The following is a 24,249-nucleotide window of genomic DNA, read 5'->3' as shown; positions in this document are numbered from 1 at the left end:
TGTATGTTGAAAATTGGTATTAGAACTGAATGACATTAGCAGTGGGTTGTTAGCTGAGCCAATGGATGTTGTAGCTTTAATTTTAATTTCTCTCATAACTAGAGAAGTTTGAGAATTTTTAAAATACAGGTTATCTATTTATTTATTTTGCTAAGTATGATTTCTTCCTCTGTGCTGGCAAGACAGCTCACTTGGACAGTGCACTTGCTTTGTCTTGTGCACAACTCGGGTTTGAGCCCAGGCCCTGCAGCACTCAGTGCTGTCTGTGGCATTTTTCTCTGAGTCTCTCGCTAGCTCTGTTTCTGTCTTTCTATCTGAAAAAGTTGGCCTGGAGTAGTGAAGCCTCAGTAATGGCAAACTCAAACAAATAAACAAACAAAACCAAAATAATAATAATAAAAGATTTCCTCTTCTGTGAAGACCCAGTGAACAGAAGAAATGTAGTAAAGATTACTCCTTAATTTAAGCTACTATCACTTTGCTAGCTGGAGAATTCCATCATGCCAAAGTTTGCTTTCTACCTCACCACCCTCAAGAAATCCAGGGTGCTGAACTATTGACCTGAGCACTCTATGCCGCCTGGGTTGCTTCTCATCTAACTCCATTATCTACGCCGACTTTCCAAAACTAACCTGTCTGCATTAGAGATATTATGTGAAAACCTGTTTTGTTCTGAGCTCAAGAAACACTATGCATTTTATCACCTCACAGATTCAGAGTTACATCGTAAGCTCTTGGAAGCACTCTTGCTCTTTCAGCAGCGTAGACTAGGGTCTAGTCATGGTCGTTGTCTTACTTGACCTGTCAGAAGCACTGATAAACCGGATCTTTCTCATAGCTCAAACACTTCTTTAACCTGCCTTCTGGAATACTACATTCTCCTGTTAACCTCTTATCTTTTCTTCTCTAGACATTATTCTTCATCCCCAGTTTTTAGTTCCCCCATTATCAAATTTCATAATATTTGGGAGGAGTTGAATTTAGAACTTAAGCAGTTTATATTTCTCTTTTCTATAATTTCACAATTAAGTGATTTAATCCAACTTCAAGGCCTTTAAAGAACATGTATATATATATATATATATATATATATATATATATATATATATATATATGTATGTATGTATATGACATATCCAAATCCTATTGTAACCTAAATCTTATTCCCAAAATTCCACATCATGATCTGAATGTTTGTGTCTCTCAAAATGTATATGTTGAAATCCCAACTCTGATAGGTAGTGGTTTTTGTTTGGGGCTTTTGGCTAGTGATTGTGATTTAGTAGGTGGACTCTCCATAACTAGGGTTAGTAGTCCTCTAATAGAGATCCTTCATTCCTTCTGAGAATTCCAAGTGATAGAGAGATGTGAGAATATATTCCATGTGAGAATCCCAAGGCTTACAACCCAGAAGAGAATCTACATCCAGCTAGCTATGAATGTAGGGGTGCATGTATCCCTTCTAATCAATGTTATCTTTTGGGTATATGTCTGGGAGTGGAATTGCTGGACAATAAGGTTTTTCCATTTGTATTTGTTTAAGGATTTTCCAAGAAGAAGGAAGGTATTTCTTCACAAAATATTTTCACTTGAAATAGTGAAGCACAGGGGAGATTTGATTAGCATTTAGTCATTTGGGACATGTCTTTCAGAAACACCTGCACGTTATACGTTTCCTCACTATCACTTACAACATGGCAGGGGTCCTTGGACAACCCCATTTGCACTGTAGAGGTGAACTGATGATGTGAAAAACCTGTCAGAGCTAGTTATCAAGAATTCTTTGCTAGACCAAGTACTCTGATCAATATTAACATTATGGGAGGATTAAAACCACTCATGTTTTTGCACAGCCAGGAATTTTAAGTAAGTAAGGTTTGCCTAAAAATAATAAGACAATGAACCAGGTTAGAAGGGACTGACCCACAGAAAATCTTAAGGTTTCAGTTCAGTTATAATAAGGCATCTGTCTCTGTTGATGCTGAATCTGCTTTTTAAAAAATTTTTATTTATAAAATGGAAATATTGACAAGACCATAGGATAAGAAGTGCACAATTCCACATAATTCCTACCACCAGAACTCCATATCCAATCCCCTCCCTTGATAGCTTTCCTATTCTTTATCCCTCTGGGAGTATGGACCCTGGGTCATTATGGGTTGCAGAAGGTGGGAGGTCTGGCTTCTTTAACTGCTTCCCCGCTGAACATGGGTGTTGGCAGGTCAATCCATACTCCCAGCCTCTCTCTCTCATTCTCTATTGGGGTAGGGCTGTAGGGAAGCGGGCTCCAGGACACATTGGTGGTGTCATCTGCCCAGGGAAGTCAGGTTGGCATCATGGTAGCTTCTGGAACCCGGTGGCTGAAAAAGAGTTAAGATATAGAGCAGAAAAAATTGTTGACTAGTCATGAACTTAAAGGCAAGAATATTTCAGATGAAGATTTGGGATCTCCATTTTGTAAAAATCTAGTAGGTCTACTTTAGGTATATTCCAAGGGGCCCATGACTTTACTAGTTTTCACCTGAGTCTGACAGCTAATATGCAGGTGGACTCAACTTACTGTCTGGGGAGATGGTGTCATTGTTGGAAAAAGGACTAGAAAGCTGGATCAGGGAAGAGAGTAGCTCCCAAATATGGTGAAAATACATGAATATTGTTAACTGTAAACCCCATCAGTTTGATCTGGGGCCCTGAATTGGCTTTCTTAAGCCTATCCCTTTAGTGCTTTCTTTGCAAGCCCAGTAAGCTTCTTAAGAAGTCAGGAAACCATAACTGTCAAAGTTAGAAAGTGGTAACTACCAGGGAAAAAAATGACTCCCAAGGTCACGCAATAACTTGTAATGATTTAAGTCTTTTAAGTCTCCCTTGTATAAATCGCCTCCTTTTCACTCTTCTTCCATGCTGGTGATGTCTGTCAGACAGTTTCTGTTCATTTGGCAAGGAGCCCAGGAGAAAATTTGATTTACAGGGCTGGGTCTCCAGTACTCATCTGGTGACATACAGGCATCATTTTTCCTACAATCAGGAAATGAAAGTGAAATGGAGTTGTTATTTACACTGGGTCAGACACATCTGATGAAATGTCTCCAGAAATTTCCTGTCTTTGCATGATGTCATATAAGTAAAATATCTTTAGTAGGAAATTGTAGTCACAGAATACTGACAAAGACATACCTTTAAAGGTCATTTAGATTAGCCCCCTCCCTGTGGATGTAGTGCAGAGAACTTTATTTTTTAATTTTTTTATTTGTTGATAGGAGTAGGTTACAAGATAGTAAGATTCCAGTGTGTAGTTTCACACCACACTCAACACCAAAGTTCTGTATCCCCACCTCCTCTTCTTCTGGAAGATAACCATCATAGTTCTCCTAAGTCTTAGAAACAGTTTGTTTCCTTTTGGTTTTTTTATTTTTTATTTTATTTATAAAAAAGAAACACTGGGGATTCAGGCAGTAGCGCAGCAGGTTAAGTGCACTTGGCGCTGAGCACAAGGACTGGTGTAAGGATCCTGGTTTGAGCCCTGGCTCCCCACCTGCAGGGACATTGCTTCAGAAGCAGGTCTGCAGGTGTCTATCTTTCTATCCCCCTCTGTGTCTTCCCCTCCTCTCTCCATTTCTCTTTGTCCTATCCAACAACAATGACATCAATAATAACTACAACAATAAAACAACAAGGGCAACAAAAGGGAATAAATAAATATTTTTTAAAAAAAGGAAACACTGACAAAACCATAAGATAAGAGGGGTACAACTCCACACAGTTCCCACCAGCAGAACTCCATATCCCATCCCCTCCCCTGATAGCATTCCTATTCTTTATCCCTCTGGGAGTATGGGCCCAAGGTCATTGTGGGATGCAGAAGGTGGAAGTTCTGGCTTTTTGTAATTGCTTTCCTGCTGAACATGGGCGTTGACAGGGCAATCCATACTCCCAGGCAGCCTGCCTCTCTCTTTCTCTAGTGGGGTGGGGCTCTGGGGAATCAGAGCTCCAGGACACATTGGTGGGGTTGTCTGTCCAGGTAAGTCTGGTTGGCATCATGCTAGCATCTGGAACCTGGTGGCTGAAAAAAAGAGTTAACATAAAAAGCCAAACAAGTTGTTGACTAATCATGAACCTAAAGGCTGGAATAGTTCAGATGAAGAGTTTGGGGGTCCTCCATTTTGTAGATAGCTAGTAGCCTATTTTAGTTATATTCCAAAGGGCATGTAGCTATACTAGTGTTTTTTTCTTTTTTTTTTTCCCCCTGAGCCTGAAATCTGATATGCAGGTGGATCTAAGTTATTGTCTGGGGAGATGATGTCATGGCTAGAAAAATGACTGGAAAGCTGTATCAGGGAAGAGAGTAGCTCCCAAATATGGGAACGGTGTATAAATATTGTTGACTGTAAACCCCATCAATCTGATATGATCTGTGGCCCATATATCCTTCTGGTTTTTTTTTTTCTTCTTTTTTTAGGAAAGTTCATGTGAATCAGATCTCTGAATTCTATGTATGAGTGAGATAATCTAGTAGTTGTCTTTCATCTCTTAACTTATTTTGGTAAGCAAAATCATCTCCAGTTCCATCCATTTTTGTCCCACAGGACACAGTATCATCTTCTCTGATCGCACAGTAGTGTTCCACGCAATATCTATCCCATAACTTCCTTAGCCAGTTGTCTGTTGATGGGCACTTAGGCTGCCTCCAATCTTTGGCTCTTGTGAATAACACAGCTCTGAACATAGTGTTTCAGTGTCCTTTGGATAGATGCCTAAGCGTGGTATTGCTGGATCATAGGGTAATGCCATTTTTATTTGTTTAAAGACTCTCCACACCTTCTGCCAAAGGGCTGCACCAGTTAGCATTCCCACCAGCAATGTAGCAGAGCTTTTTTTTCTCCACAACCTTGCCAACACCCGTAATTCCCTGATATGTTGATGTGAACCATTCTCTCAGGTGGGAGATGGTATCTCAGTGTAGTTTTAACTTGTATTTCTCTCTTTTATATTTTTAGTTATTATTGTATAGAGACAGAAATTGAGAGGAGAGGGGGAGATAGAGAGGGAAAGAAATACAGAGACACCTACAGCCCTGCCTCACCACTCATGAAGCTTTCCACCTGCAGGTGGGGACCAGGGACTTGAACCTGGGTCCTTACACACTGTAATGTTTACACTCAACCAGGTATACCACCACTTGGTGCCAAATTTCTCTAATTATGAGGTGGATAATTTCTTCATGAGTACGTGGGGCATGTGTATCTCTTGTTTAGAAAATTCTTTTTTTAAGATTTTTTATTATCTTTATTTATTTATTTATTGGATAGAGACAGCCAGAAATTTTGAGGAAGGGGGAGATAGGGAGAGAGACAGAGAAAGACAGAGAGATACCGCAGCACTACTTCACCACTTGCAAAGCTTGGTGAAGTACTTGCAAAGCTGGGGGCTTGAACCTAGGTCCTTGTGCATTGTAACATGTTCACTAAACCAGGTGTGCCACCACCTGGCCCCCTTGTTTAGTTCTTTGGCACATTATTATATTAGGTTATTTCTGCTTCTTTTGTAGATCTGTACCAATTTTGTATAGATGTTTGATATCAGTTACTTTTTTGATGCGTGATATGCAAATATCTTCTTCCATTTATTGAATTGCCTGGTTATCCTTGTGTAGTTTTTTTTTTGATGTGTAGAAGCTTTTTAGTTTCATGTAACCCCATTTATTTGCTCTTGTATTAATTTTCCATTTCCATGGTGTTGACTCTCCAAATACATGTGAAGGTCCTACAAAGTTTCACCAACATTTTCTACTAAAGGTTTTTAGAGATTTTAGTCTAACATCTAGGTCTTTGATCCATTTTGACTTGGTGTATGGTGTTAAGTGGTAGTCTAGTTTCACTTGTCTAAATGTGACTGTCCAGTTTTCCCAGCACCATCTGTTGAAGAGACCTTCTTTACGCCACTGAATGGTTTTTGGTCCTGCTGTCGAATATTAGGTGGTTGTATATGTGTGGGCTCAGCTCTGGGCTTTTGATTCTGCTCCGTTGACCCAAGTGTTCATTTTTATTTTGGTATCATGCTCTTTTGATTGCTATTGCTTTGTGGTACAAACTGAAGTTGGGGAGTGTGACACTTCCACATTTTTCCTTTTTTCTCAGAAGTGCTTTGACAATTTGTGACTTTTTGTGGTTTCATACACATTTTTTTTTCTTGTCTCCAAGGTTATTGCTGGGCCTTAGTGCCAGCACTATGAATCCACTGCCCCTGGAGGCTATTTTTCTCATTTCATTGTCCTTATTGTGGTTATTATTGTTATAGCTGTTGTTGTTGTTGGATAGAACAGAGAGAAATCGAGAGAGGAGGGGAAGACAGAGAGGAGGAGAGACAGACACCTGCAGGCCTGCTTCACCACTTGTGAACTGACACCCCCCCACACAGGTGGGGAACCAGGGGCTCTAACCCAGATCCTTATGCCGGTCCTTAGGCTTTGCGCCATCTGCATTTAATCTGCTGTGCTACCACCAACCTTCCCCCTCATACAAATTTTTAGAGAAGTTGTTCAATTTGCTTGAAAAATGTTATTGGAATTTTGATAGGGTGTGCATTGAAATTGTAGATAGCTTTTGATAGAATGGCCACAGTTGTAAATTAGGTTATTTAGTGGACTTCCGGAGGCGGAGCTATGAGCAGGAGATCGCTTTCTCTCCTCTCTTCTCCTCTCCCGGATCAATTAGGAATACCAAAGGAGACCACCCAGGACTGAAACAAGACAGGACTAGAATGACCACAGGAACCCAGTAAATCACCCGTGAGTACGAACACATGTGGCTGGTGACAGAGGAGAGAGGGGCCTAAGGAGAGATTAAGTGACTGCTAACAGTTAAGCAGTTTATCAGTGGAGACACCACCTCCAGTCTGCTCCACCAACAAGGGGACAGTTTAAGGGAGGAGAGGACTCCCCAGAGACTCACCAAGTGCAACTCTGAGTCTCCATTGCTACTACCCTCAGAATCTGGAGCAGCAACAGGGAGGGACACCAGGGGACAGAGATCTAACCGGGAAACTCAGGAGAAGACCTATACCTCGGTGGCATAGGTGAGGGGCTGTGAAAGTCTCTTTGCATAACCACTGGATTATCTCTGCCATACCCTGCTTTATCTCTTGGTCAGGAGTCAGTGATTAAGCTAAGAAGCCTATTGATAGTTTAAAAGCCCTCAGTCTTCCTTGTAATTGGATTCGTTTCATTGAAATGTCTTTAAAATTTATGCGGAAAAAAGTTCTTCCAATATTTTCCTCTAAGTATCTGATAGTTTCTGGGACTACATCAAATTAAAAAGCTTCTTCACAGCAAAAGAAACCACTACCCAAACCAAGAGACCCCTCACAGAATGGGAGAAGATCTTTACATGCCATACATCAGATAAGAGTTTAATAACCAACATATATAAAGAGCTTGCCAGACTCAACAACAAGACAACAAATAACCCCATCCAAAACTGGGGGGAGGACTTGGACAGAATATTCACCACAGAAGAGATCCAAAAGGCCAAGAAACACATGAAAAAATGCTCCAAGTCTCTGATTGTCAGAGAAATGCAAATCAAGACAACAATGAGATATCACTTCACTCCTGTGAGAATGTCACACATCAGAAAAGGTAACAGCAGCAAATGCTGGAGAGGGTGTGGGGTCAAAGGAACCCTCCTGCACTGCTGGTGGGAATGTCAATTGGTCCAACCTCTGTGGAGAACAGTTTGGAGAACTCTCAGAAGGCTAGAAATGGACCTACCCTATGACCCTGCAATTCCCCTCCTGGGGATATATCCTAAGGAACCCAAAACAGCCATCCAAAAAGATCTGTGTACACATATGTTCTTGGCAGCACAATTTGTAATAGCCAAAACCTGGAAGCAACCCAGGTGTCCAACAACAGATGAGTGGCTGAGCAAGTTGTGGTATATATACACAATGGAATACTACTCAGCTGTAAAAAATGGTGACTTCACCGTTTTCAGCCGATCTTGGATGGACCTTGAAAAAATCATGTTGAGTGAAATAAGTCAGAAACAGAAGGATGAATACAGGATGATCTCACTCTCAGGCCGAAGTTGAAAAACAAGATTAGAAAAGAAAACACAAGTGGAACTTGAAATGGAATTGGAGTATTACACCAAAGTAAAAGACTCGGGGGTGGGTGGGTGGGTGGGGAGAATACAGGTCCATGAAAAATGATGAATGAAATAGTGGGGGTTGTATTGTTAAATGGGAATCTGGGGAATGTTATGCATGTAAAAAAAAAAAAAAAAAAGTAGAAACGCAAAGCAGAAATTGACTGAGTTTGGAGTATGGCACCAAAGTAAGAAAGCAGAAGTACACTAGAGTTACACTAGTGAGTACCTCCCTAATACTTCCTCTCCACTTTTCCAAGCTTTGGGTCCATGATTGCTCAACAATTTGTTTGGCTTTGTATGTTAACTCTCTTTTCAGTCACCAGGTTCCAGGTATCATCAGGATGCCGGCCAGACTTCCCTGGATTGAAGACCCCACCAATGTGTCCTGGAGCTCAGCTTCCCCAGAGACCCACCCTACTAGGGAAAGAGAGAGGCAGACTGGGAGTATGGACCGACCAGTCAACGCCCATGTTCAGCGGGGAAGGAATTACAGAAGCCAGACCTTCTACCTTCTGCAACCCACAATGACCCTGGGTCCATGCTCCCAGAAGGATAGAGAATGGGAAATCTATCGGGGGAGGGGTGGGATATGGAGATTGGGCGGTGGGAATTGTGTGGGGTTGTACCCCTCCTACCCTATGGTTTTGTTAATTAATCCTTTCTTAAATAAAAAAGAAAATAAATAAATTAAAAAAAAAAAAAAAAGCCCTCAGGCTCCCATAGCTTACAGGGAAGAAAAAAAAAAAAAGAGGCTTTTAAACCACTGAGCTCCAACTCAGGGATTGAAACAACTGTTAACTTCTACCACTGTGAACCCTTTAATTAACTGACTTAGACAAAAGTCAATCCAGGCAATAATGATCAATAATTTGAGTATGGCACCAAAGTAAGAAAGCAGAAGTATACTAGAGTTTGCAGTGAGTACCTCCCTAATACTTCCTCTCCACTTTTCCAAGCTTTGGGTCCATGATTGCTCAACAATTTCTTTGGCTTTGTATGTTAACTCTCTTTTCAGTCACCAGGTTCCAGGTGTCATCAGGATGCCGGCCAGACTTCCCTGGATTGAAGACACCACCAATGTGTGCTGGAGCTCAGCTTCCCCAGAGACCCATCCTACTAGGGAAAGAGAGAGGCAGACTGGGAGTATGGACCGACCAGTCAACGCCCATGTTCAGCGAGGAAGCAATTACAGAAGCCAGACCTTCTACCTTCTGCAACCCTCAATGACCCTGGGTCCATGCTCCCAGAGGGATAGAGAATGGGAAAGCTATCGGGGGAGGGGGTGGGATATGGAGATTGGGCGGTGGGAATTGTGTGGAGTTGTACCCCTCCTACCCTATGGTTTTGTTAATTTAAAAAAAAAAAAACAAAAAAAACAATAACTTCTACCACTGTGAACCCTTTAATTAACTGACTTAGACAAAAGTCAATCCAGGCAATAATGATCAATAATTTGAAAAGTACTGATAAAGGGAACTCATAACATAATATATAAAATGGTTAAAACAACAAGAAAAAATATTGGAGAATCGAACCAGGACAAGAGTCCAGCTAAAAGTCCTACAGTGGGTGAAGCACAAAATAACGAGTTCAACATCCAAACATTAGCTAAGGAAATAATAACAGGAGAGAGTAAAGAATTTGAAAAAATTGTAATCATAAATGCAGGAACAACAAAAGAGAATATGGAAGAAAATACTTATTACCTCATGGTTATTAGAGAGCTGAAAGCTGAAATCGCTGAGCTAAGAATGCAACTAGCTGAACAAGCTAAAACAGTATCAGAGCAAGGCAATAAAATAGATGAACTCCAGAAAACAGTAGAGGGAAGAGAGAATAGAATCTATGAGGCTAAGACAGAATTAGCAAGATCGAGGATGAATTAGAGACAACTAAAAAAGAAGTAAGAGATCTCAAAAAGAGATTAAGAGATGCTGAAAACAACAACAGAGTCCTATGGGATGACTTCAAAAGAAACAATATATGCACTATTGGCATACCAGAGGAAGAAAGAGAAGGAGAGGAAGAAAGCATTCTCCAGGCCATAATAGCTGAAAATTTCTCTAGTCTAGACAACATCAAAGACATAAAGATTCAAGAAGCCCAGAGGGTCCCAAACAGAATTAACCCAGACCTAAAGACACCAAGACATGTCATACTTAGAATGGAAAGGAATAAGGATAAAGAAAGGATCCTCAAGGCTGCAAGAGAAAAACAAAGAGTCACCTACAAAGGAAAACCCATAAGACTAGCAACAGACTTCTCCATACAAACACTACAGGCCAGAAGAGAATGGCAAGATATCTATCGAGTGCTCAATGAGAAAGGCTTTCAGCCAAGAATACTATATCCTGCTAGACTGTCATTCAGACTAGATGGAGGCATCAAAACCTTCTCAGACAAGCAACAGTTGAAGGAAGCAACCATCACCAAGCCTGCCCTGAAAGAAGTTCTGAAAGGTCTCCTATAAACAGTCAGACCACCACAAATAGGACATATATCAAAACACTCTAAAACTCTACAAGAATGGCATTAAAATATCTTCAATCTTTGATATCAATAAATGTCAATGGCCTGAATTCACCTATTAAAAGACACAGAGTAGGAAGATGGATCAGAAAATACAACCCAACAATATGCTGTCTACAGGAAACCCACCTAACTCAACAAGACAAACACAGACTTAAAGTGAAAGGATGGAAAACTATAATAGAAGCCAATGGCCCACAAAAAAGGGCAGGAACAGCTATTCTCATATCTGACATGATAAACTTTAAAATAGATAAGATTTAAAAAGATAGGAATGGACACTACTTAATGTTCAGAGGATCAGTCAATCAAGAGGACTTAACACTTATTAACATTTATGCACCCAATGAGAAGCCATCTAAATACATCAAACATCTACTCAAAGAACTACAGCAATATATTAACAGTAACACAATCATAGTAGGGGACTTCAACACCCCACTCTCTCAACTTGACAGATCATCCAGGCAGAAAATCAATAAAGACATAAGGGAGCTAAATGAAGAGATAGATGAACTAGAATTATTGGACATTTTCAGAGTCATTCATCCCAAGAAACTGGAATACACATTTTACTCAAATCTACATGGGTCATTCTCAAGCATAGACCATATGTTAGGCCATAAAGACAGCATCAGCAAATTCAAGAGCATTGAAATCATCCCAAGCGTCTTCTCAGACCACAGTGGAATTAAACTAACACTTAACAATCAACAAAAGATTAGTAACAGTCCCAAAATGTGGAAGCTCAACAGTACACTTCTTAACAACTTCTGGGTCAAAGAGGAAATCAAGGAAGAAATCAAAATGTTTCGGGAGTTCAATGAAAATGAAGACACAAGCTATCAAAATATTTGGGACACAGCTAAAGCAGTCCTAAGAGGGAAGTTCATAGCTATACAAGCATACATTAGGAAACAAGAAAAAGCACAAATAAACAGCCTGACTGTACATCTTAAAGACCTAGAAGAAGAACAACAAAGGAACTCTAAAGCAACGAGAAGGTCAGAAATCACTAAAGTTAGGGCAGAAATAAATAACATTGAGAATAGGAAAACCATACAAAAGATCAACGAAAGTAAATGTTGGTTCTTCGAAAGAGTAAACAAAAATCGACAAACCTTTAGCCAGACTCACAAAACAAAAAAGGGAGAAGACCCAAATAAATCATATAGTAAATGAAAGAGGAGATATCACAACAGACACCGCAGAAATTCAACATATCATGCGAGGCTTCTATGAACAACTATATGCCACCAAGCTAGAGAACCTGGAAGAAATGGATGATTTCCTAGATACCTACCAACTTCCAAAACTAAGTAAAGAGGAAGTGGATAACATGAACAGGCCCATCACAGCTAATGAAATTGAAACAGTTATCAAAAATCTCCCTCAAAATAAAAGTCCTGTACCAGACGGTTTTACAAATGAATTCTACAAAACCTTCAAAGAAGAACTAATACCTCTACTTTTAAAAGTCTTCCAGAAGATTGAAGACACTGGAATACTCCCTGCCAGCTTCTATGAAGCCAACATCACCCTGATATCAAAAGCAGACAGGGACACAACCAAAATAGAAAACTACAGACCAATATCTCTGATGAACATAGATGTGAAAATATTGAACAAAATTCTAGCCAACCGGATACAGCAGTATATCAAAAAGATTGTTCCTCATGAGCAAGTGGGGTTTATCCCAGGCATGCAAGGTTGGTTTAATATACATAAATCAATCAATGTGATCCACCACATCAACAAAAGCAAGACCAAAAACCACATGGTCATATCAATAGATGCAGAGAAAGCCTTTGACAAAATACAACATCCCTTTATGATCAAAACACTACAAAAAATGGGAATAGATGGGAAATTCCTCAAGATAGTGGAGTCTATATATAGCAAACCTACAGCCAACATCATACTCAATGGTGAAAAACTGGAAGCATTTCCCCTCAGATCAGGTACTAGACAGGGCTGCCCACTATCACCATTGCTATTCAACATAGTGTTGGAAGTTCTTGCCATAGCAATCAGGCAGGAGCAAGGAATTAAAGGCATACAGATTGGAAGAGAAGAAGTCAAACTCTCCTTATTTGCAGATGACATGATAGTATACATGGAAAAACCTAAAGAATCCAGCAAGAAGCTTTTGGAAATCATCAGGCAATACAGTAAGGTGTCAGGCTACAAAATTAACATTCAAAAGTCAGTGGCATTCCTCTATGCAAACACTAAGTTAGAAGAAATTGAAATCCAGAAATCAATTCCTTTTACTATAGCAACAAAAACAGTAAAATATCTAGGAGTAAATCTAACCAAAGAAGTGAAAGACTAGTATACTGAAAATTATGAGTCACTACTCAAAGAAATTGAAAAAGACACAAAGAAGTGGAAAGATATTCCATGTTCATGGGTTGGAAGAATTAACATCATCAAAATGAATATATTACCCAGAGCCATCTACAAATTTAATGCTATCCCCATCAAGATTCCAAGCACATTTTTTAGGAGAATAGAAAAAATGCTACAAATGTTTATCTGGAACCAGAAAAGACCTAGAATTGCCAAAACAATCTTGAGAAAAAAGAACAGAACTGGAGGCATCACACTCCCAGATCTCAAACTGTATTATAGGGCTATTGTCATCAAAACTGCTTGGTACTGGAACATGAACAGACACACTGACCAGTAGAATAGAATGAGAGCCCAGAAATGAGCCCCCACACCTATGGACATCTAATCTTTTACAAAGGGGCCCAGATTATTACATGGGGAAAGCAGAGTCTCTTCAACAAATGGTGTTGGAAACAATGGATTGAAACTTGCAGAAGAATCAAACTGAACCACTGTATTTCACCAAATACAAAAGTAAACTCCAAGTGAATCAAGGACTTGCATGTTAGACCACAAACTATCAAATACTTAGAGGAAAATATTGGCAGAACTCTTTTCTGCATAAATTTTAAAGACATTATCAATGAAACGAAACCAATTACAAAGAAGACTAAGGCAAGTATAAACCTATGGGACTACATCAAATTAAAAAGCTTCTTCACAGCAAAAGAAACCACTACCGAAACCAAGAGACCCCTCACAGAATGGGAGAAGATCTTTACATGCCATACATCAGATAAGAGTTTAATAACTAACATATATAAAGAGCTTGCCAGACTCAACAACAAGACAACAAATAACCCCATCCAAAACTGGGGGGAGGACATGGACAGAATATTCACCACAGAAGAGATCCAAAAGGCCGAGAAACACATGAAAAAATGCTCTAAGTCTCTGATTGTCAGAGAAATGCAAATAAAGACAATAATGAGATATCACTTCACTCCTGTGATAATGTCATACATCAGAAAAGGTAACAGCAGCAAATGCTGGAAAGGGTGTGGGGTCAAAGGAACCCTCCTGCACTGCTGGTGGGAATGTCAATTGGTCCAACCTCTGTGGAGAACAGTCTGGAGAACTCTCAGAAAGCTAGAAATGGACCTACCCTATGACCCTGCAATTCCTCTCCTGGGGATATATCCTAAGGAACCCAACACATCCATCCAAAAAGATCTGTGTACACATATGTTCTTGGCAGCACAATTTATAATAACCAAAACCTGGAAGCAACCCAGGTGTCCAACAACGGATGAGTGGCTGAGCAAGTTGTGGTATATATACACAATGGAATACTACTCAGCTGTAAAAAAAAATGGTGACTTCACCGTTTTCAGGTGATCTTGGATGGACCTTGAAAAAATCATGTTGAGTGAAATAAGTCAGAAATAGAAGGATGAATATGGGATGATCTCACTCTCAGGCAGAAGTTGAAAAACAAGATCAGAAAAGAAAACACAAGTAGAACCTGAAATGGAATTGGTGTATTGCACCAAAGTAAAAGACTCTGGGGTAGGTGGGTGGGGAGAATACAGGTCCATGAAGGATGATAAATGACATAGTGGGGGTTGTATTGTTAAATGGGAAACTGGGGAATGTTATGCATGTACAAACTATTGTATTTACTGTTGAATGTAAAACATTAATTCCCAATATGAAATAAATTTTTTAAAAATTAGGTTGTTTACTTATTTATTTTTTAACAGTGGGACCCAGAAATAGTACACTTCAGCTGCTACTCTGCAATTTGGCACCAGCCGTCCCTGAGAACGGCTGTTTAGTCCTGGGACTCTCTCCCTCTCCCCTTTTCTGTCCAGGAACCATATATATCTGTACTCACCTGTGGGTTGGTGAGTTTCTGAAGAAGTCCTGGTCATGTCTTTATTGATTTTTCAGTTGATTTTTGTAGCTTTTTCTAGCTGATTGGAGAAAGAGAAGTGAGTCTGCGGATATTCCTTTCCACACCCTGCCGAGAACTTTCACAGGATGATTAGAAATTATACCTATGTGTCAGCAACTGCACTGCAAACCATTAACTCCCCAGTTAAAAAGATTTAAAAAGTTACTCCTCTCCCTCTCTTATATGTGAGGAAACAGAATGGAGAGGTTGAGTGCACAGTTCATTTGCTTTTGTATTACTTTGGCACATTGGAAATACTGTAATATAACTTGACCTTGTCAAGATCAGTTACTAGTGGGCATATTATATCCCTATTATAAACCTTGCTCTCACTCAGCTATGGAGTTTTTCTCTTTCTTTTCTTCAAATATCCAGAGCCCCTGTAGAGTAGTTTTCCTTTCCACTTCCCTTTTTTCTCCCACTTCATTCTCTAGAGAAATATCAGATATGAGCTGACACTGTGCTTTAGAGCAGTGTGTTCGAGAGGTCTCGAAACTTTACATCAGGCTCAACCTGATGCTGTTGACTGGCTACGGAAGAAGGGCAAACGCTAGAAGAAGAAGAAGAGCAGTGTGTGTGGAGCTAAAGCAGCTATTTTTACACGGCATTGGTACAATGTGACCACTGGATGGCAGCATAAGATACATATAGTCTCACTGACGACATTTGCTTACATATCAGTCCTTGTGGTCGATTTGGTAGAGTGCACATACCATATGTTAGGACCCGGGGTTCAGGTTTCCAGCCCCCTGCACCCTACTCCTGCAGAGGGGGAAACTTTTTAAAAAATTTATTTATTGGGAAATTATTTTTTTACATTCAATAGTAAATTCAATAGTTTGTACATGCATAACAATTCTCAATTTTCCATATACAATACAACCATCACTAGGTACTCTGAAGGACCTGTATCTCCCCCCATCCACCCACCCCAGAGTCTTTTACTTTGGTGCAGTACACCAATTCCAGTTCAGGTTCTACTTGTGTTTTCTCTTCTGATGTTTTTCAACTTCTGCCCAAGAGTGAGATCATCCCATATTCATCCTTCTGTTTCTGACTTATTTCACTTAATATAAATTTTTCAAGGTCCATCCAAGATCGGCTGAAAACGGTGAAGGCACCATTTTTTACAGCTGAGTAGTATTCCATTGTGTATATATACCACAACTTGCTCAGCCACTCATCTGTTGTTGGACACCTGGGTTGAGAAGAGGAAACTTAATGAGTGGTGGAACAGTGCTGTAGGTCTCCCTCTTCCTCCCAACTACTTATTTATTTACTTACTTATTTATTTATTTTTACCAACACTGAGTAGCTCTGGTTTATAGTGGTGTGAAAATTGAACCTGGAACTTTGGAGCCTCAAGCATAAGAGTCTTTTCCCATAACCACTATGGTATCTACTCCCACCCCTCCCTACTTCTCTCTGTATTCTCTAAATCTATAGGAAGAGAGAAAAGGAGGGAGGAAGGGAGAGAAGGAGAAAGAAAGGAAAGAGGGGATTACCTGAGTGGTGGTGGAGTCAATATTGTGTAGGCACTGAATCTCAGTGATAAGTCTGAGGGGGAAATAAAAACAAAAACAGCACAGGGAGGTGAAAAACTGTCCCCATGTGCCAACAGCTGTACTGTAAACGATTAACCCCCAGCCAATAAAGTGGAGGAAAATGCTTCATGGCCTCCTTATATATATATTTTTAAAAAGCTGGAAGACCACAAACTGAATGAATTATGCTTACCAACACAGGCAAAATAAAATGAAGAGGTTAATGAAATAATACCTGACGATTCAGGGGGAAGTGAACACCTATTACTCTGGGAAAATCAATATTGACCTTGAATCAAGATGATTGATGTTGATGTTGCTTTCTCTGGACTCTGAGCATTTTTTTTTATTTCTTTTTTGGGGAATTAATGTTTTACATTCAACAGTAAATATAATAGTTTGTACATGCATAACATTTCCCAGTTTTCCATATAACAATACAACCCCCACTAGGTCCTCTGTCATCCTTCTTGGACCTGTATTCTGCCCCCCACCACCCACCCCAGAATCTTTTACTTTGGTACTGAGCATTTTTAAAGGTTTAACTTTTTATGTAACTGTAAGAACAGCATCTTTAAACTCTGAAAATTTTAGAAGATAGGAAAAAACCCACATTTTATATCAAAGTTAAATATCTGTCATAAGAATATAGAGAATGGACATACTAGATGAGGACCTTAGGGGACTGGCATCAGAACCAAATATGACGCTTGCTGTACATTTTTTGCATTGATAGTATATATACATATTTCTGTTTTATCCTCAATTAAAATTGTTGTAACTGACACATAATGTAAAATTTACTGGCTATTTTTTGGTGTACAGTTTGGTGGTAATAAGTGTATTCAAACTGCTATAAAACTTTCATCTTCAGAACTTTTTTGTAAATTTCTTTATCGGGGAATTAATGGGTTACAGTTGACAGTAAAATACAATAGTTATACATGAGTAACATTTCCCCAGTTTTCCACATAACAATTCAACCCCCGCTAGGTCCTCCTCTGTCATCATGTTCCAGGACCTGAACCCTTACCCCCACCCCAGAGTCTTTTACTTTGGTGCAATATAGTAAACTGCTTTTAACTTGAAATTCTACTTGATGTTATAAAGGAAAGGATTGTCTTAGAAAGGATTAAGTTCATATTTTATATTTTTGATGTAAATTGATTATTAATTTTAAGAGATGTTTATCAATTCTTTTAGATTTCTTATGTAGATGAGTATACCATCTATGGACAAATACAATATATTTTTATTTCTTCCTTCAAAAATCTGTATATCTTTAATTATTATTTTTGGTCTTCTTGGACTACCCAGGACTTTCAGAAAAATGTTGAAAAGAAGTCGTAAGCAGGAACATCTTTCCCTGTATCTAGTCTTAATGGAAAACTTGTGATTTCCTTTTTTTTTTCTTTCTTTCTTAATTTTCCCTTTTTGTTGCCCTTATGATTTTCTTTTTAACTTATTTCTGTGATGGTAGCTGTGTTATGCTGATATTCTTTATCAAGTAATAATGCCCTCTATTCATGATTAATTGAGGGTTTTTTTTTCCATAAAAGGATGCTGGAATAGAGATAGATAGATAGATAGATAGATAGATAGATAGATAGATAAGCTGTTGGATACATAGATAGACAGACAGCTGGACAGACAGACAGGCAGCCTATAGGACCTCTCATGTGGTGTCCGGGTTTGAAAGGGTCTCACATACATGGCAAGGCACACACACTGCCTGGTGAGCTATCTCTCTAACTCTATAGCACTTTATAATTATAGATTTTTATGGAAAATTAGGTAAGCAGGTAAATACCCATACATTTTAAAATAAATAACAAAAGTATTAATCACATATTGTTCAAAGAAAAAGATAATATACCATAGCATAATTTAACTTTCTATGCATATGTAACATTTATATAAATTGTGTATAAAAATACACATAAATATGTCTGTGGACATAGATTAAACTGGATAAAATAATTCTATATTTATCTGTGATGAATAGAGTATAAAATTTCATTTTCCTTGTGTTTTCCTGCATTTTAATTTTTTTATATAATTAACCTGAAATGCTTTTTGTTTGGGAATAAACTACAAAATAATAGTACCCACAAGGCATGTTAGAAAAAAATTGTTGATTAGTTCATAATGCCCAGTAGGTTAATATTGTTCTATTGATAGGTCTGTTGGTATCTGACTTTCTCTCTCCCTCTCTGTACTTCCCTTCCTCTCTTGATTTATCTCTGTCCTATCCAACAACAACAACAGCAATGGCAACAATAACAATAATAACAACAAGAAGGTTAACAACAAGGGCAACAAAATGGGAAAAATGACCTCTAGGAGCAGTGGATTCATAGTGCAGGCACCGAGCCCCAGCAATTACCCTGGAGGCAAAAAAAAAAAGTTATGGGATACATATTCCATGGAATACTAATCTGTAATCAAACAGATGATATTATGTCCTTTGGGACAAAATGGGTGGAAATGGAGGTGATTATGTTAAGCAAAGTAAAGAAATGAAAGACAACCACAAGATGTTTTCACTCATGTGGAATGTGGAATGTGGAAAAGGGATACGCATAAATTGCAAAAATAAAACAAAGAAAAAACAGAAGCAAACAAAATATAAGACTTTGTGAGAACTATGGTGATTATCTCTGGGAGGTGCAAGGGTGAAGGCATAGAGTGGTAAGTGCCCTGTGGAGTTAGACCCTGTAATCTTACAATACTGTCAGTATCACCATTCTAGCTTTGTTCCGTTATAGCAAGGTAACATACAAGATGTTTAGTCCTCTAGTACTATTGATAAATGAAACCAATTTATATGAAATTCTTGAAGGTTAAATTAAAAGCAAAAGTGTTAAGCTAATGATCATTGTTTCTAATTAAGTTACATTGAAGATGAATCATATGTATAAAATCTAACTTTGGGAGAAGACTTCATGAAGAAATATTGACCAATAATATTTTTGGAAGGAAAATATTTACCTATTAAAGAGAGAATAAACAATTTTACACTAAGTGTCAGACATGGAAGTCACTAGACTAGTCAGACTTTGGAATGATTTGCATCCTGATGGACTTACCTGTTTCTTTTCCAACAAGTCTTCATACCAGAATCTGCTAAGGCAGATGCTCAAAAAGATCTGTTGACTAAATGACTAAGCTTATTCTAAATAAGCCTTTCCTGAATCACTAGAAGAAGGGAGAAGCAGCTGTGAAATGTGGTATGGCCAAGTAGCCAAGTAAGGTTGAGCAACATTTAGATATTTGTTAAGAATTTGGTTTCTTTTCTTTCTTTCTTTCTTTCTTTTTTTTTTTTTTAGTTGTGAAAGAGATACAAAGAGAGAGAGACCAAAGCAGTGTCTCACCATTTCTGAATGCCAAGATGAACCAACATATATACATAAATGTAATGTGTTCAGCTGCTAAAATAGCTCCCTGGTTATTTTTTAATGTTACATTTCCAAATATTATCTTTGGACTTGAATTCTTTTTAAAAAAATTTTATTTACAAAAAGTTAACACTGGCGAAAACCATAGGATAAGAGGGGTACAATTTCACACAATTCCCACCACCAGAACTTTGTATCCCAGCCCCTCCCCTGATAGTTTTCTCATTCTTCAACCCTCTGGGAGTATGGACCCAGGGTCATTGTGGGTTGTAGAAGGTGGAAGGTCTGGCTTCTGTAGTTGCTTCCCCACTGAACAAGGGCGTTAGCTGGTGGATCCACACTTCCAGCCTGTTCTCTCGTTCCCTAGAGGGGCAGGGATTTGGGGTAGCGGGGCTCCAGGACACATTGGTGGGGTTGTCTGCCCAGGGAAGTCAGGTTGGCATCGTGTTAGCATCTGGAACCTGGTGGCTGAAAAAAAGAGTTAACATATAGAGCCAAAAAAATTGTTGACTAATCATGAACCTAAAGGCTGGAAAAGTTCATATGAAGAGTTGAGGGGTCTCCTTTTTATAGATAGTTAGTAGTACTATTTTAATTATATTCCAAAGAGCCCATGACTATACTAGTTTGTTATTTTTTTTCCTGAGCCCAACATCTGATATGCAGGTGTGGACTTGAATTCTATGTATCTCAAATGATATAACTAGCTCTGAAAGGGTTTAATATTTTTCTGTGTGTCTTTCTCTCTATTAATGTTACTAGTGGGGACTTCCAGGGAGGGACAAAGACCAAAAAAAAAAAAAAAAGAACTCCCAGAATCTCGTAGCACTACAAAGTCTGAGGATCAGGTGTATACCAACAGAGGCATGGAAAGTGGCGGGCAGAACTTTGTGGAGTAGAGGCAATTGGAGTCCCAAGTTACCCAAGCTGCAGCTGCAGCTGGGGGGACCATCTTGATTTGTAGATACTGTGCTCTGGTCAGCAGCCTCTCAGAGGAGAATTCGCACATCAGAGCAGTCAGAGACCACAGTGCAGTCTGGAAAAGGCAGGCACAGCAAGACCCTGAGCCTGGGAAAACAACTCAGAGCAGGAGTGGGAAAAGAAGTCCATGGAAGCCATACTGAATCACCTACCACCCACTGAAGGTTGACCCTAGCCAAACCTAAGTAAACAAGGATGTCTATTTATTAATGTTTATTTAGTATATAAACATGTTTTAATTTTCAGTGTTAAACATTAATAGACTTTAATAATGACAAATATAATAAATAATATTAAACAAATATGAGAACTTTCATTATTTTTCTCTGTCTAAAGCATTACAATATCGATCTCTTGGTTTGGAACATAGCAGGAACTTAGATAATAGTTACTAAGCAGATAAGGAAAATGCTCTAGAGAGGGCTGGCAAAATTGCTTACACTTCTATACTGCTTATGGGAATGTACACTGTTGGTTCAATCCCTGTGGAAGGCAGCCTGGACATAACACTTAACATTAGAAATGGGCCAACTTCCTTGGAATATAAAACAGACTTCCTAGCTTCTTCAAACATGAAAACCCCAAATCTCATCTTCTCTATTCTTACCTTTAGGTTCCTGATAATTACACAATTTGTTCTGCTTTATATCAATGCTTTTCAGCCACCAAGTTGCATATGCTACCATGATGCCAACCAGACGTCCCTGGGCAGACGACCTCATCAATGTGTCTCGGAACCCCACCTCTCCAGAGCCCTGCCCCACTAGGGAAAGATAGAAACAGAGTGGGAGTATGGATCGACCTGCCAACACTCATATCTAGTGGAGAAGCAATTACAGAAGCCAAACCTTCCACCTTCTGCACCCCATAGTGATCCTGGGTCCATACGGAATAGGGAAGTTTCCAATGGAGGGGATGGGATGTAGAACTCTGGTGGTGGGAATTGTGTGGAATTGTACCCCGATTAACCAATGACCTGTTGATCACTATTAAATCAATTAAAAATACAAAAAAAGTAAAAAATGAAATGGGCCAACTCTATGACCCCGCAATTCTCTCCTAGGGATCTATCAAAAGGGGCAGAAAACAATCCAGAGATTTCTCTACACCTATGTTCATAGCAGCATTATTATTATTTTAATATATATTAATTTTTAATATTTATTTATTCCCCTTGTTATATTGTTGTTGTAGTTATTGTTGTTGTAGTATTGATGTCATCATTGTTGGATAGGACAGAGAGAAATGGAGAGAGGAGGGGAAGACAGAGAGGGGAGAAAAGACACCTGCAGACCTGCTTCACCACTTGTGAAGCGACTCACCTGCATTTGGGGAGCTGGGGGCTCCAGTAGGGATCCTTGTGCTGCAGGGATCTGGGCGGTAGTGCAGTGTGTTAAGCGCACTGTGGTGCAAAGCACAAGGACTGGCACAAGGATCCCGACTGGAGCCCCCAGCTCCCCAAATGCAGGTGAGATTTCTTTAATTATTACTTTTGAAAATTCTTTTAGCTTAAAATACTCTATTTGCTCTTACAGATGACTTAAAGTCTCAAACTATCTTCCTCTAAATTTGTTTGGGATTGCATCAAATTTACATATTAATTTGGAAATATTAAATCTAGAGCTATCCAATTCATGTGAAGTGAATGTTTTTTTTGAGTTAAATTTTTGCATTATTAAAAACAAAGAAAAAAGTAAAACAAAAAGAGAAAAAAAATTGTTTTGCCTTATTGACAAATCAGGTATATTTATCACCAAATTTGGAGGTATAAAGATATGATTATGCTCATACAGAGAAACTTGTTTTTTAGTAATGTAGATTTTGTGACATCAGTTGTTTTAAAGTGTGACAAGATCCAACCAACATCCATTTATGATAAAGACCCTTAAGTGATGTTCAGCATAGTCCTGAAAGTTCTTGACAGTTCCATCAGGGAAGAAAAAGACATCAAATTAATGCATATAGGAAAGGGAAAAGAAATGGAGTCTCAAAGCAGTCAGTCAATCAGGAATTGCTGGATGAACAGTTAGATGATTTTCTTGGCAGGCATCTACCATCTTTAAAAGGAAAGACATTTCTGCAGTATTCAGACTTGTTGTTTTTTTTTTGACAAGTATAATTTCCTTATCCCTATTCTCCATCTATAAAAATATTTCATTTGTTCAACACCATTCTCCTCTCTACCTGCTACATCAGTTGCTACCTGTTTGGCTGATTTTTACTTTAAAAAAAACTCTTAAAATGTTCACTATGGGGAGTTGGGTGGTAGCGCAGCGGGTTAAGCTCACGTGGCAAAAAGTGCGAGGACCAGCTTAAGGATCCTGGTTCAACCCCGGGGCTCCCCACCTGTAGGGGAGTCACTTCACAGGCAGTGAAGCAGGTCTGCAGGTGTCTATCTTTCTCTCCCCCTCTGTCTTCCCCGCCTATCTCCATTTCTCTCTGTCCTATCTAACAATGATGACATCAGTAACAACAACAATAAAAAAGGCAACAAAAGGGAAAAATAAATATAAAAAATAAAATAAAATAAAATGTTCACTATGCCTCAGTTTATCTTTGAACGCTACAAATTATGTACATAAGTATACATGAATATATTTACAGTTATTAGTAAGTTGTAGGAGAAATATATACCAAAATGTTAGTTATTGTTATCAGTGATTAAAATGAACACACTGTTTTTTTTCTTTGTGCTTTTCTACATTTTCATTTTCTATAATTAATCTGTAATTCTTTCATTTTAGGAGAAATAAGCTTCAAAATAATAGTTACAGATATAGGTAGTACAAAAAATTTGTTGATTAGTCTACAATTCCCTGTAGACAGACTTCATACTATAGGGAATCTTTTGGTTCATTGAGGGAATTTCAATATTTTCTTCACAAACAAGTTGGAAAATATAAATATCTTTCTTTCCTAACTGTGCTAGTCAAGAAAATGAATATGAGATGAATAATTGTCTTTGACATTTTGCTTTTGTGTCTTAAGAGTTTGTCATGGAAATTTACATTTTATGCTGTCTCTACATCTTACAGGAATCAGGTGAGATTGCAATAATTTATTTTAAGGAAACTATTCCCTTCATGAAAAATGAAAGAACATTTCACTTTACTACTAAAGGTATTTTATAGATTATTGAACTATCATATGGAATATAAAACAATCTGAAACCAAATAAATAAATATATTCAAATATTCTGAGTCCTTGTGAACAAAAAGTTATATATTTGCAGAATGAAGATCTGAATCAATGTTATTACAAGGATCCATGTGCTTGACCACTATGCCCTACTACTTTCTAAATATCAAGAGAAGTCATAGTCATTATGGGCTGAAATATTTCCTGGGAAATGCAGTGT

At 38.6% G+C, this 24,249-nt stretch overlaps 1 protein-coding gene and 1 long non-coding RNA gene across 2 annotated transcripts in view; both read right to left on the bottom strand.

The window, feature by feature from the left end:
• Positions 1-24,249, bottom strand: part of RIOX2 (ribosomal oxygenase 2) — a 365,565-nt gene that overhangs the window by 135,031 nt on the left and 206,285 nt on the right. The gene's annotated exons all lie outside the window — the stretch shown is intronic.
• Positions 1,987-15,210, bottom strand: LOC132532679 (uncharacterized). The gene is made up of 3 exons (XR_009544585.1): positions 14,908-15,210; positions 2,967-3,015; positions 1,987-2,360 (listed from the first exon to the last, which is right to left on the bottom strand). It is a non-coding gene; the product is annotated as an uncharacterized LOC132532679 (long non-coding RNA).

Source organism: Erinaceus europaeus, chromosome 14, assembly GCF_950295315.1.
Source record: "Erinaceus europaeus chromosome 14, mEriEur2.1, whole genome shotgun sequence".
NCBI classification, from domain to species: domain Eukaryota; kingdom Metazoa; phylum Chordata; class Mammalia; order Eulipotyphla; family Erinaceidae; genus Erinaceus; species Erinaceus europaeus.
Note: the sequence above shows the minus strand (reverse complement) of the source record. Positions and strands in the feature narration are given on the sequence as shown.